The sequence below is a fragment of the Triticum urartu genome, chromosome 5A (genome assembly GCF_056163025.1).
Source record: "Triticum urartu cultivar PI428250 chromosome 5A, HENAU_Tu73, whole genome shotgun sequence".
Classification (NCBI taxonomy): domain Eukaryota; kingdom Viridiplantae; phylum Streptophyta; class Magnoliopsida; order Poales; family Poaceae; genus Triticum; species Triticum urartu.
In genome coordinates, this window is record NC_141877.1 from 254,950,085 (window position 1) to 254,965,428 (window position 15,344).

The window sequence follows — 15,344 nt, forward strand, 5'->3', positions numbered from 1 at the left end:
TCAAAATTCATCTTCATTTGCAGTGTGCTCACATTGTGGAAAACTAAACTAGGGAACCTGTTCAAGAGGGAACAACCTCTGTAGCACAAGATCGTTTCTCCGGTAACACACTGAAATCCGTTATTTTTGGAAAATTTATCCATCCGTCTGCAAATACCTTTTCTTACGTTAGACAAATGTTCAAGCTTCTAAATAAACATCTTTCTCTTTCTATCCAAATAAAAAAATACATCTAACACCGGTAAGGTTGTTCCTAACAGGACAAATACATGACTAACTTTGTACAAAAAAAATTCAGTGTCATCAACAACAAGGAGGGACCAACCTTTTCGGATACTATATTTGCAAACACATGATCTCCATCGGCAAATCGGCTGATAGTTGTGAAGATGCTCATGAATTAGTACCAGTAAGTCTATCTTAATTAATATCTTCTACTACACTATGATTAATATCTTCTACTACACTGCAACTCATCTTAGAATCGAGGACCCCTGAACCGCTCCCCGCTGGTGAATTGCTGATGGTTCAGAGATTTATTAGCGACTTCTTCCTTAATCACTACATCAATGCCATTGTTGATAATTAAGATTTGAGCATGCGTTCTCCTGAAACATTGAGTAAGAGTTAGCCGCTAAACATGTATGCACGGATCCATTGTTTTCCATCTGATGAGCTCTTCGTATTTACGTACATTATGATTAATTATGTAATGCATATATGTGTCGACAAATCATTGGAATCTTGCTACCATATGTTCAATTGCAATTGTTGCGAAATCTGATGAATGTTCTTCCTGTGGACACTATTTGTTCAATTGAATATTGTCAATGCAAAAGACATTGGGTCCATTGCCCAGACTGTGCACATGCACGAGAACACGATTACAACACCAAGGCCAGAATGGAGCACTAGGAATCAGTCCTTCGAAGGACCAACATGCAGCCCAAGAAGGCCAAGACCAAGCCAAAGGAGCAAGATATTACTAAGGGAAAAGCCTCACTTGTCGGGCAGGCGAGCCTAGCAAGGACAGGGTCACCCCCGGAAGCAAGCCTCCAGGCAGCCCCGGTCGGGCCTGCCAGGACTCACGGAGGTAGAACCGCCTCACCACGACGCATGTCATCGACCGGTGTGGTTTCAAGCTCCAAAGTGAATAAGTGGCTACTATTCGCCACATGACAGGCACTTTCTATAGGAAATACCCCCAAGCGACACCCATCCTGCAATGTGTCAAGCGAGCAGGTGCAAAGCTGGCAAAAGAAGCTATGATGTGATGTTGAGCGGCGCATTTAATGCGCCCTGTCAGCCTGCAGAGTTAGGTGTGATAGCAATGTTTGCTATCTTATTAGTGCGTAATGACTTGTTTGCCACTCTGGTGACCCCTTTGTCTATAAAAGGAGGCCCAAGGCAACCGTAGTAAGGGTTAGCAAATCCACCCCCTCACACATTAATACGCATATAGTCGTTCCGCCCCGAGGCAACCCTACCGGGCAAGCAAGTTACGCTCACCACCATTTTTCGACCATCAATCCACCAAAGCAGGAGTAGGGTTTTACACCTCACGGCGGCCTGAACCTGGGTAAAAACTGCCTTTGTGATCTCTGTCGTGTTGTTCCATGCTCCTTTGCTCTTTGTGCAATGTGCCATCCCCCCGTCGAACCAGCAAGGGACTCTTGGTCCCATAGGTGGCCGTGGTTTCCTGCGACATCTTTTGCGCGCCAGGTAGGAGGATCACTTGCACGAACCTGAAAGCGTGAGCAGCGCGCCATTTTCATCGCCATCTTTGTCTTCGGCGGTGCTTCAGCTCACCCGTCCACCTCAAAGGCTCCGCCGCCCGCGGCCACCGATGCCATGGGGTATGCAGAGGCACACGAGGATGTAGGCGTTGCAGGGGATGTGGTCGGTGTAGGCGGCATTGTCACCACTTCCCCCGCAGCTGAAGCAGGTGCGGGAGGCACCGGAGGAGAGCAACATCAGCAACATCCTAGTGGCCATGCTCCACGAGGTACGGATGAAGGGGTTATTCCACCTATACCTCTTCCCCTTGCCGAAGGGCAAAGCCACAGTGGTGGTGCCCGGTCTGGGGTGAATCGCCGCCTTCCGGCCGTCCCCACCACGGGCATGGCCGCGGGGCGCGCGCCTCCCCCAGAACGGGTTGACCCTGCCACTTGTGCCCAATGGAGCCACTGGCCCTCAAGCGCCTTCACCGTGTCATCGTGCCCTCCAAGTAGCTGGCTCGCAATAGCGAGGGCACGAGGCATTCGCCACCGACACCGTCAGAGGCCGGGCGACGGTGCGATCTATATCATCATCACCAATGCCGAGCACTGCAACAGAGGCCCTGGTGCAGGCCTAGCTACTGTTGAGGTTTCCGCCGGCGGCTGATCAGATGGATGAGTGGAGAGACACCATTCATAGTCTAATTGGCTTCGCCGAATCTGGGGGCTCACAGCGAGCCGACCCATCCCCACCATGGCAGCCAGCGCAGGCGCGGTAGAATTAAGAACCCGATGATGTATCGATGGCCTCTTCTGACCCTCGAGTACGTCCAGGCCAACGGTGAGCCCTGGAGGATAGTCGGAGGAGAGACGCATGCCTCGTCATCGAGCGAGGCCGCGATCACCACCGCCGGACCAACAGGTGAGATGGTCCCGATGTCGATGAGCCTATACTCGAGGACAGCGGGTGCCTACCTATCGAGGTTGGGTGCCCTGCCTTTACTCGTGAACTGCGGCAAGTCCGTTGGCCATCGGCTCGTACAATCAAGCCAGAGATACCAGAGAAGTATGATGGATGGTTGAACCTGACAGAGTTCTTGAGCATCTACACCATCGTTGTTCATGTTGCCGGAGGAAGATATGAGAAGGTTTTTGCCAACTACTTCCCTTTGGCACTCAAGTTCAATGTGAGGTCTTGGCTAATGGACCTGCCAGAGAACTCCATTTCGTCCTGGTCTGACTTGTGCCATGAGTTCATCGGCGCCTTCACGGGCGGCAATCGAGAACCAGGACGACCCAATGACTTGCATCTTGGTCGGATTGCGGGTTCCAGCAAACCCTTGTAAGGTTCGAACCCTAGGGTGCGCACGAAGGACTCTCTCTTCCTAGTTCGTTCGCTCAACAATCACATGGCCTAGCTCGACGAGCCTGAAGAACACGAGACACAGTGGTTTATACTGGTTCGGGCCATCTTGCGGTGTAATACCCTACTCCAGTGTGGTGGTGGTGGATTGCCTCGTGGGCTAAGGATGAACTAGTACAATCAATGAACAACTTTCGGAGGAGAGGTGTTCTTGAGCTCAGTGAGCTGGTGGATGTGAGGATGGGAAGGTTCCAATCCAGGATGAGTCTATCCCTCCCTATGGTGGTGGCTAGTCCTATTTATAGAGGCCCTGGTCCTCTTCCCAAATGTTAGGCGGGAAGGGATCCCAAAACGGCCAAGTTTGAAGGGAGACAACTAGTACAAGCTATCCTGACAAAAGTTGGTCTTCGCCTGCCAAAGGCTCTGGTGGTGACGCTGCTATGGGCTCCGTGGTGACCTCCGTGCTGCTGTTCTTGGTCTCGTTGCAACGATATGGAAACCTTTGCCTGATGCCTCGAGACTCCTCGCCTGTGCCTGCCTCTTTAGCACGAAAGAGGAAACTAGTACACTGCGCCCGCTGGCGCCTGCCTGGCCTTGGTCATCATGGCTCACGTCACGTGAACCTCGCGAAGTACCCCTTGCATCAAGATCTCCTCTCCTCGGGAGCCAGCCTAGTGAGGCTGCCCCCAGGGAGGTCTTGGTGTCGTCCGCCTCGCGAGGCTTGGCCCCTTGCGAGGGTCTTGAGCAGTTGCTGCTGAAGATGGGACGTACCAGGCAGTTGGTGGAGCCATGCACAAGCCCGTAGCCAGGCAAGTCTAGGCACCCCCCGGTACCAGAATACCGACATTAGCCCTCGGGCCCAAGGCGCACTCGGGCTTGGCTTCGAGGCGAAGCCAAAGGGCAAGTGCGTAGCACCGCGGGCCCCAACCACCTGTGGCCTTGATTGACGCGTGGTGATTGATGGGACGTGGGCGTCTCCGCTTCCCCACGTTGCCTCAGCAACTGTTCTCGCCTGACAAAAGGCCGGCGTACGCTGTAGAGCCTTCATTGTTCCTTCGTCTTGCTCCAGATCCCCTTTTCCTGTTCTTCACTGAATAGATTCCACCGAGGGGGCCGGTCGAGCAGTGGTCGCAACATGCCGAGTGCGGCAGTCCGGCAACGGGAGCAGAGATCGAGGTCGTCTCCTCGGGCAAGATCTTCATGACCCGCGTATGGGGCGATGTCGCCCGTGCCTACCGTGCGGAGGGGGCCCTGGCCATCCATTTAGAGTATGACGGCGCTGTCGGTGTCAAAACCGGCGGATCTCGGGTAGGGGTCCCGAACTGTGCGTCTAGGATCGATTGTAATAGGAGACAGGGGACACAATGTTTTACCCAGGTTCGTCCCCTCTCTATGGAGGTAATACCCTACGTCCTGCTAGATCGAACTTGACGAATATGAGTAGAGGTAATACCCTACGTCCTGCTTGATCGAACTTGATGAATATGAGTATTACAAGAGTTGATCTACCACGAGATTGTAATGACTGAACCCTAAAAGTCTAGTCTGCCTATGACTGAGGATTCGACCTAGGGTTACAAGAGTTGATCTACCACGGGATCATAATGACTGAACCCTCCGGTTTATATAGACACAGGAGGGATCTAGGGTCACACAAGGTTGGTTACAAAGTAAGGAATCTTCATATTTGGTCGCCAAGCTTGCCTTCCATGCCAAGGAGAGTCCTATCCGGACACGGGTGGAGATTTCGGTCTTCGTATCCTTACGGACCATCAGTCTGGCCCATATCCAATAGATCAGACACCCGAGGACCCCTTAGTCCAGGACTCCCTCAGTAGCCCCTAATCCAGGCTTCAATGACGATGTGTTCGGCGCACAGATGGTCTTCGGCATTGCAAGGCGGGTTCTACTTTCCGAATACTCCAGGATAGTTTTCGGATGAAACGAAGGTGTCCAGATCTACAACACAAGTACCACACACAACCGCCAGGAATATCATATTTCAAGAGTCCCATCCGCTGACAACTTTTTGCAAGATGACATCACATCTGTTCGATCACTATATCAAACTGTTTTTGTCCGCCATTTCACGTCTCGAGATGCGGTTTCCATTGGCACGTCGCGTCAAAGCAGAGATCATGTCCCCTTATTGCGGGATTTTCATCAATGCGGGCATGGGCAACCCAACCGTGCCATTTACACAGCCTTTGGGAATAGGCGAGTTTTAGGGCGAGTGGGGAGGCGTTCGATATTCACTGCCTTTATAAGGGGATAAGGATTCCCCCTTCTTCTCGCACGCCTTCTCTCTTCCTCTACCCTTCCACTCTTGAGCTCCAGCGCCCAAGTTCTCATCTTCTTCCCACTCAAGCTAGCACTCAACCATGTCCAGATCCGGAGGCCGAGGCAATTGGATGGTCTCCTCTATCAGGAGAAGGACATTACTGAGCTTCGGGTGGCCGGGTACTTGGCGAAGGAAATCGCCCACCGTCTTCCAGCCCAGGGGCAAGTCGTCCCCATGCTGAAGCCCAACAAGAGGATGGTATTCCTCCCTCATTTCCTCCGCGGGCTAGGGTTTCCACTCCACCCTTTCGTCCGCAGGCTGATGTACTATTACGGGATAGACTTCCATGATCTATCCCGAACTCCTTCCTCAACATCTTGGCGTTCATCGTCATGTGTGAGGCCTTCCTCCACATCCAACCCCACTTCCGGCTGTGGCTCAAGGTCTTCAACGTGAATCCGAAGGTGGTAGATGGCCAACATGCGGAGTGCGGAGGAGCCATGGTGAGTAAGCTAACCAATGTCTCCTGGCTGAAAGGCACTTTCGTGGAGACTGTCAAGGAATGGCAGAAACAATGGTTCCACATCATAGAACCCCATGGCACAAGCTGGGCCGCAGCTGCCGAATTCAACTCCGGTGCTCCAATACGGCTCACCTCCTGGGTTGAGAAGAGCCCGAACTGGTGTTCGCCAGATGAGCTGATAGCGCTACAGACGCGCGTTCAAAGTATGATGGATAAGGATATCAAGCTTGTCGATATAATCTAGGTGATGCTAGTTCGCCGAAATCTCCCGTGCCAAAGCCGAAGCTGCCCTTTACGGGAGTTCAATCTAAAGAAGCACCATATCCTGAAGTGGCTCTTCGAAACTACTCACGAAGACACCTAGAAGTTGCTCTTCAAGGGCAACGAGACGCCGCCGGCCACAGATTCGGACCGCGGGCATGACATCAACCACCTCGCCAACGAGGTATGTTATTTTTAAAAGCATCCGCTACTTGCTTGTTTCAAGGATGATATCTAAGCTATTATTATCATTGCTTCTTCAGGACTGGATGGAGAGGGCGAAGCAGATCTAGTGTCCGGCTCCACTGCCTGAAGAACCAGTCATTTCGCTTATAGCGAACGTGCTGGTGCCGGCACCCTATACGGCGCCGGTGAAGAAAGCCACAAGGAAGGCCAAGGGGGTCCGGAGTGGCCCCCGCCGCAAGGGCTCTTCGGACGCAATGTCCAAAGACAAGACCCGTTCCTCTGTCGCCAAAGACGACGACGAGGAGGAGGAGGAGGAGAGCGATTCTCCCCCTGATGGGGGAGGAAGAAGAGGGCGGCCTCCACAATTCTGGAGGCGGAGGCGCCCAAGAAGGGGAAAGGCCCGCTCGCGGGTAGCTCCGTATGGGACGTCGACAACAGTACGGAGTGACGCCCCCGCACTAAGCCTCAGGCCGCATCGTAAGTGCTAAGACTCGTACATGCCCATAAATCTAACCTCTCCTCTTTGTCGTATTGAGATGATTAATTATGCTATTGTAGTTCGGCCCACGACAGCTCCCAGCGATCCTCATCAAGAGGCTCGTTGGACTCAAAGGAGATGGCCAGCGAGACACCGCCGGCCGCTTACTCTCCCGAGGCCAAGGGAGACATCGAGGTGTTGTCCTGAAGGACCTTCCCAGGCTAGGGAGAGGTTCACGAGGCTGTCAAGGTGGCGCCCGGGGCGATACCTCGGCCGCCGGACACATGGGGGAACAAGCTCAATTCGGCCCCCTCTAAGCACGGATCCGGCGACCCATATGGCTCCGGAGTCCGACAAGCAGCCTCCATCAAGAGAAGGAGGCACGCCCGTCCCACCGGAGACCTCTGTCCAACCAGAGGCGCCGGATAATCTATTGGAAGTGCTACGAGGTGCTTCCATTGTGGAAGAACAACATATCCTTATGGGTACGGTGATTGAGAAGGTTTAGTCCGTCAAGATCGGACAGACCGAAGCCTGCAACGGCCTGTTGACAGGTTTTGAGGTAAGTGACACTTAACCCAGAAAATCCCCACATAGACAGTAGCCCCTGAGACACTGTCCGGTGTTCGGAAAGGAAAGACGGACAGAGGATAAATTAAATTTCGCAGAAAACTAACCAAACTATGTCTGATGTGAATAAGCAGGCGTCGCTACTGGCTGCGACTTCTCACACTACCGAAGTCTCTGGACTAAAGCAGAAACTGGAGCGGGCCAAAGAAGAGCTTGGCTAGCCGAGGAAGCAGCTGGAAGACCAGCAAGGTATGTGTCGGTGTCAAAACCGGCTGATCTCGGGTAGGTGGTCCCGAACTGTGCGGTCTAAGGCGGATGGTAAAAGGAGGCAGGGGACACGATGTTTACCTAGGTTCGGGCCCTCTTGATGGAGGTAATACCCTACGTCCTGCTTGATTGTTCTTGATAATATGAGTATTACAAGAGTTTATCTACCACGAGATCAAAGAGGCTAAACCATAGAAGCTAGCCTATGGTATGATTGTATGTTGTCCTACGGACTAAAACCCTCCGGTTTAGATAGACACCGGAGGGTGCTAGGGTTACACAAGGTTGGTTACAAAGGAGGAGATATACATATCCGTATAGCCTAGCTTGCCTTCCACGCCAAGTAGAGTCCCATCCGGACACGGGACAAAGTCTTCAATCTCGTACCTTCATAGTCCAACAGTCCGGCCAAAGGATATAGTCCGGCTGTCCGGAGACCCCCTAATCCAGGACTCCCTCAGTAGCTCCTGAACCAGGCTTCAATGACGATGAGTCTGGCGCGCAGTGTTGTCTTCGGCATTGCAAGGCGGGTTCCTCCTCCAAATACACCACGGAAGAGTTTGAAAACGAGGATAGTGTCCGACCCTGCAAAATAAGTTCCGCATACCACTGTAGAGAGAATAATATTTCCACAAATCTAATCTGCTGACAGGTTTTGATAGAATGACATCACGCCACGGCCCGGTCATTATTCGAACCGTTCTTCTTAACCAGCTTCGCACATAACGCGAGGCGGTTCCCTTGACACGTCTTGTCAAAGCAGAGATCGTGTTCCCCTTATCACAGGATTCTCATCATACAAACGTGGGTAACCCAATCATGCATGTTGGTATGACTCCTAGATCTTAGATAAGTCTCAAACGGCCACGAGGAGGACGCCTGATATTCACCCTCTCTATAAAGGGGACAAGGCCTTTTCTTTTTTTCCTCCCGCGCTCAATCGAATCCTTCCCCTGCCTCGAGGTCCAACACCCCAAGCTCGGGTCAGGTGCTTCGGACCTTCAACTATCTCCAGATCCAATCTTCAAGGTTGGTGGATGCCTTCCTCCATCACAGAGGAGGACATCAAGAAGTTGAGAGAGGCCAGATATCTGCCGGCCGAATTTTCGCATAGGCTGCCCGCCCGAGGGCAGGTCGTCCCTACTCCCGAACCCAACGAGAGCGTTGTGTTCATCTCCCACTTCCTCTGAGGACTAGGCCTCGCTCTGGATCCCTTTGTTAGGGGTCTTATGTTTTATTACGGGCTGGATTTTCTTGATCTGGCCCTGGATTCCCTTCTTCACATCTCGTCATTTATTGTCATATGTGAGGCCTCCCTCCGCATTACCCCTCACTTCGGCCTGTGGCTCAAGACCTCCGATGTGAAGCCGAAGATGATCGAGGGGCAGCACGCAGCGTGCGGAGGTACTTTAATAAGCAAAATCGCTGACGCTCCATGGCCAGAGGGTTCCTTCCCAGAGGTGTCCGGATTGTGGCAGCGGGACTGGTTTTACATCATAGCTCCCCGAAGTGCCAAGTGAGTAGCTGCACCCGCCTTTCGCTCGGGCCCCCCACCGCAACTGATGTCATGGATCAGCAGGGGGCTGAGCTGGGGTCCAGCCAAGGACGTGCCAATACTGCAAAGCCATATCCGAGATCTCTTTGAGAGAGATTTCAGTCTGGTTATGGTAATGCAAGTTATGCTAGTTTGTCGAGTCCAGCCTTGCAAACGCCGGCCCCTCCGCATGTGGGAATTCAACCCGGAAGGACCGCGTGCTATTCAACATTTCCTCAGCATGACGCACGAAGAGATGTACAAATCATTCTTCAGACCCCAAATAGAGTGTCCGGACACCACCGAGGACGTGGGCCTGAGCTGCAACCGCCCCGCTGCCCAAGTAAGTAATCCCATGCCGAACCTGCTGTCCTTTTATTTATCATGGAATCATTCTAAAGAGCCGCCTTTTGACCAGGACTGGATAACAAAGGCGATGATGATTAGGTGTTCGGCCCCCCTTCCTGAGGGCTTGGACAATCCGGGGACAAGATGCTCGAGTCGGCACCTTATCCAGTGTCCTCAAAGGAAGATGATGGGGGGAATAAAGAGGGCGAAAGCGGGCCTCACTCCCTACTTATTCCAGCTAGGGGAATGAGCACCTCCGCGAGGGAGGACGATTAAAGGGAAGAATCTGACATTCTCTCTCCCCGGGGAAGGAAGAGGACTACCTCTGAAGATCCGGAAACCAAGGTTTCCAAACGGGAGAAGAAATCTTCATCAGAGGGTCCTGCCTCGGAGGGTATTCTTGCCGCACAATGTCCGCGCGGGGATCAGACCTCTACCGAGCTGTAAGTAATCATAAAGTACTTAATAATGAAAACATCCTACCTTACTTCCGAAGACAATAACCGATGCTTATAAATTGTAGTACGGATCGCAGCCCTTCTCGATAGAGTTCATCTTCGGGGGATCTTCTTCCGGAGATGATGGAGAGCGAAACGCCTCCCCCGGACACCCTGGCTCAAGAAGCGGGCGACCTTGAATTCTCGTCGCGAAGGGTATCTCTGGATCCACTAGGGCAGAGAATAACCCTTTGGCTGCCTGGAATCCCCAGTATTAGGCTCCTAAGGAGATCGACAGCAAGGGTCTGTACAGTGTGCGGTCGGACGCGCTGAAGGATCTTCTGGGGCAAGCTGCCTTCTCGGAAGCGCATCGTACACTAATGGGTACGGTAATTCAAAGGATTTCATCCGCTGAAAGCGGTTTGCATGAAGCATTTATGAGTCTGCTAAAAGGCTTTGAGGTACGTGAAATAATGTATGTTTTTAACAGTACCGCATACGTTAGAAATGCCCTATGCAGATGCTAGCCCCTGAGACTCTGGTTGTCATCGAAAACGGCGGCAAACAGAGGATCATAGTCCCAGGTAATAACTAGACTGCCTTTATGTGCAGGTGGCTGAAGCTCCGGTGGCTAGCCCGACAGATGGGTTTGCCAAGCTAAAGCAGCAACTTGATGCGGCAGATGTCGACCTCGTGCTTGTCAACAAGCGGCTTGACGAGGCACAGGGTGAGTGATTTTTCTGGTGATCGTCACATAATAAGAGTAGCATGATGCCATTATATTTAATATGTTGTGACTGCAGATGGAGCTGCCACCGTGGAGACCCATCGGGCGGAGCTTGCCCGAGCCAAGGAGCAAGCAACGAGTAGCAATGCGGCTGCTCTAAAGACGGCCGAAGAGTTAAGGGCCAAACAGGCCGCGCATTGCGAGAGCAAGGAAAAAATAGCCAAGATGGCTATAGAGTTAAAAGATGCCGCTGACCGTTACCACCTTCTTCAAGAAGAAAACCGGGCGAAGGCAACAGACCTGGAGAAGGCCCAGGTGGCTGCCAAGGAAGCTCGCTCCAAAATTAGAGCGACGAAGGAGGAGCTGAATCAAGCTGCAGATATCGTGTCTAGGAAGCCCTTCTTGTTGCGGACTAAGTTCGGAGATCCGAAGTATGCTCCTCTGGACCGGCCATGGAGTTCTGCGGATGCGTACATGGATTTGGCTGCAAGTGCTGCTGATGCGGCCGAGTACTTCAAGGATCAGAAAGGTCCCGATGTGGAAAAGCGGTTCTGGTCATAGTTTCACGCTCCGGTTCGTCCGCTGATGTTGAATGAGTGATTGGCCGAGTGGGCCGAGCTTCATAGGTTGTCCAGACTTGCCATGAGGTCCGTTGTGGATCACCTGTGGCCGGGAGGGCCAAAGCCGAATAGCTACTTTAGCTTAGTGCAACAATTCCTTGGTGTTGTGCCACGCATCGATGCTGTAAAGAGATCGATGTGCATAGAAGGTGCGCGGATGGCCCTTGCCCGTGTCAAGACATACTGGGCGGAGATGGAGGCCACCACTATTGCGACACAGGGTTCGACCGTAGGCCGAGTGGCTGCCGAGCACTACTTTGAAGAAGTTCTTGAAGGCGCTCGTTCGATAGAGGCTCAGTGCTCAAAGAATATTATTTTCCAGTGACGTGTGTTCCCATTGTACAAACAATGTTTTACTGAATTATCAAGGCTGTATTTATACTTTTGCCCGAAAGTACTATGATGCCTCCTATATGGCCGTTTATGTATACATGTGTATAACCTGAAAGTTTGCAGTCGTCGGCTTCCGCCCCCATGCATATAATGTGGGGGTGTTCGCAAAAGATGCATATCCACACTTGATCCAACGTCTTGGTCCGTTAAGGAGGTGATAGCGCAGCGAACGAGGCAATCGGACTATATTGCTTTAACACTTTCACTTAGCCATAGGAGTTTGAAAGTGGGGCTACTATATAGCCCCTGGTACTTCTGCGCTCGTCCGAATACGGGTCGCGTACGTACATGACCAGGAAACGGCCCTTCGTTGATGCGGAGGAATCCCGAAGATTCCGATGAGTCATTGAGTGGTTGACCAGTCTCTCACTATATCATGACAGTTAGTTTTCGGCTTTCTCTACTGAGGTGCTCACCCGGATGAACCAGGGCACAATCGCAGTAGTTCTCCCAGTGCTACCTTAGCCGATATAACGAAATGTAAGGTACCAAAACGTGGGAGCCGGGCAAACCCAACATTTGACCAAAGACATGATTCGGAGCTGATGCATATACGGCCAAACTCGCGACGCCGAACACTCCCTAAGGTGTTCAGTCTTTATAACATATACCGGGCTAAACAATGCCCTTAATAAGAAACCCCATGTGTCCAGGTACGTGCAAAATTCTGGCGTGGCCACATGCCAATAACGCCAACATCTTTCTCGGTTGTGTGGAGTATCCGGAGGATGTGAGCAACAAGAGACAGTAAAAAAGGTTTACGCAGGGTCTTAATCTAAAAAGAAACCTTTGGGCGGGTCCCTGCTACACATCTGCGCCTGTGCCTCCATTGTGCTGTGTCCTGGACGGGTGTAGCACATTTGTCATCTGCAAAAGGAAAGAACTTAGGTGAAAGTTGCCGTGCCAAAAATAAGAATTGGTTATTGTCAATGAACTATCAAAATTCAAGAGAAGCCTAGTTGAGCCGGGCTGGCCCTGATTACATGCGGGAAGCCCCTGGTATCGTTTTATGAGGGTTCGAAAACTGATCTCATGTATATATGATGAAACGCCGGATTCGTCTAACCGTGTTCGTGGTCTTGACGACCTGCCGTTTTTTCTGGTTGGTGAGGCCATCTAGTTCGCGGCTGTTAGAGCCTCCGCGTCCTCTTCCGTACGTAAAAAATGTTCGGTATTTCCGCTAACTGTGATGATGCCACGTGGACCGGGCATCTTGAGCTTGAGAAAAGCATAATGCGGTATTGCATTAAAACGAGCGAAAGCCGTCCTTCTGAGTAGTGCTTGATAATCACTTCGGAATTGAGCGATGTGAAAAGTTAACGTTTCGCTTTGGAAGTTATCGGGAGAACCGAATACCACCTCTAGTAGTAGAGAGCCAGTACAGCAGGCCTCTTGTCCTAGTATTACTCCCTTGAAGGTAGTATTATTGTGGCTTATTTGTGTCGGGTCTATCCCTATTTTGCAGGCGGTGTCCTGATATATCAGATTTAGATCACTGCCGACGTCCATGAGGACCCGTGTGAAATGGTACCCATTTATTATTGGGTCTAACACCAAGGTCGTCAGTCCTTCGCACCGGATATTTGTAACGTGATCCCTATGATCAAAGTTGATTGGGCAGGCCAACCAGGGGTTGAACCTAGGGGTGACGGGCTCTATGGCGCGTGTGCATCGGAGTGCACAATTGCTTCTCCTCTTTGTCACATGGATCACTTTTACTGTTTTAACCTCTGGTGGGAACTTTTTTGTCCTCCGGCGTTTTGCTGGTGAGGTTCATCCTCGTCTTCGCTTGGTGTCTCTTCCCCTTTGTGTTCGGCGTTTAGCTTACCGGCCTGCTTGAAGACCCAGCATTCTCGGTGGGTATGATTTGCAGGTTTGTCTGTGGTACCGTGAATCTAATAGAGTTTGTCAAGAATTTTTTTAGGCCAGATTGTCCTTTTGTGATGCCTTTGAAAGGCTTTTTCCACTGACCTGGTCGGGAGCCCCTGAATCCGGCGTTTACCGCTGTGTTATCTGGGCTACCTTCTCTATTTTGACGCTTGTTTTTGTTGCGTCGTGGTAAACTTCGGATGTGCTTGGGTCGCTGGTGCTGCTACGGGTCAACCAGTTGTCCTCGCCCGCGCAAAGGCGGGTCATGAGGCTTGTTAGGGCTGCCATTGTTCTCGGTTTTTCTTGACTGAGGTGTCTGGCTAGCCATTCGTCTCGGACATTGTGTTTAAAAGCTGTTAAGGCTTCGGCGTCCGGACAGTCGACGATTTGGTTCTGCTTGGTGAGGAACCTGTTCCAAAGCTTTCGGGCGGACTCTCCGGACTGTTCGATTATATGACTTAAGTCGTCTGCATCCGGAGTTCGGACATAAGTCCCTTGAAAATTGGCCCAAAAAGCGTCCTCGAGCTCCTCCCAACTTCCAATTGAGTTTTCGTGGAGGCTTTTCAGCCAGTGCTGAGCTGGCCCTTTAAGCTTGAGGGGCAAGTATTTAATGGCATGGAGATCGTCTCCATGAGCCATATGAATATGGAGGATGAAGTCCTCTATCCAGACTCCAGGGTCTGTGGTTCCGTCGTATGCCTCTATGTTCACCGGTTTGAATCCCTCCGGGAATTCGTGATTTGGCACCTCATCACTGAAACATAAGGGGTGTGCGGCACCCCTGCATTGGGATGCGCCATGGTGTTCGGGCGGTTGTAGTATTTGGTGTTGGTTGTGTACCGTAGCGCGCTTCCTAGATCCATAGATAGATCTGGTTGCGCCGGATTTTTTACGCAAGTTCTCACGTAGATCGTGTGTTGACATATGCGCGACTTTGTTAGCCACTCTATCACGTTCACAGGGTGGTGGATCCGTCCGGTTGGCCGTATCACTTTTCAGCTGTATGGGCTCTAAGGCCTCATCGTCGAATTCCGGTAATAGCTTGCGCTTTGGATAGCTATTTTTATGGTAACTTCCACCATACTTTGTTACTTTGTTCCACTTGTTGTTGAGCATATCTTGTGCGACCTTGAGCCTTTGCTTCTGTTTCTTCAGGCTCCTCGCTGTGGCAATAAGCCTTCTGCGGAGGTTCTCTTGCTCCAAGTGTGTTTCTGGGATGATGCTTGCATCTTCATCTGGACTTTTTTCTTCCCTAGACGGGGATTGATGAGGCTTATCTTTGGCGTCATCGTGTTCGGACGTCAGATCCGTACTATGTTTGCAGTTTGCATCTTGACCGTGTTTTGCCACCGGGTGGTGTTGTTGTCGTTTCTTCCGGAGTCACGTGGACTATTATTTCCTCTTGCGTTGTTATCGCTGGTTTTGCTATGGCGGGACTTAGAGCGGCGCCGCTAACGTCGGCGCTTGGGTTGGTTGGAGGGTGCATCCTCCACTGTCTCTTCGCCATTGCCCTCTCTGGGTGCATCCACCATGTATACGTCATGTGATGAAGTAGCGGTCCAGCGCCCTGTGGGCGGTGGTTCTAGTTCGTCTCCTGCATTGTCGTCCATACCATCAATGTCTTCGGGGTCGAAGTCGAGCATGTCGGTTAAGTCGTCGACAGTGGCTACTAAGTGGGTGGGGGTGGGCAGCGAATTTCTTCGTCGTCCGCATCCCATTCTAGCCGGACATAGTTCGGCCAAGGTTCTCCTGACAGGGAGAGAGACTTT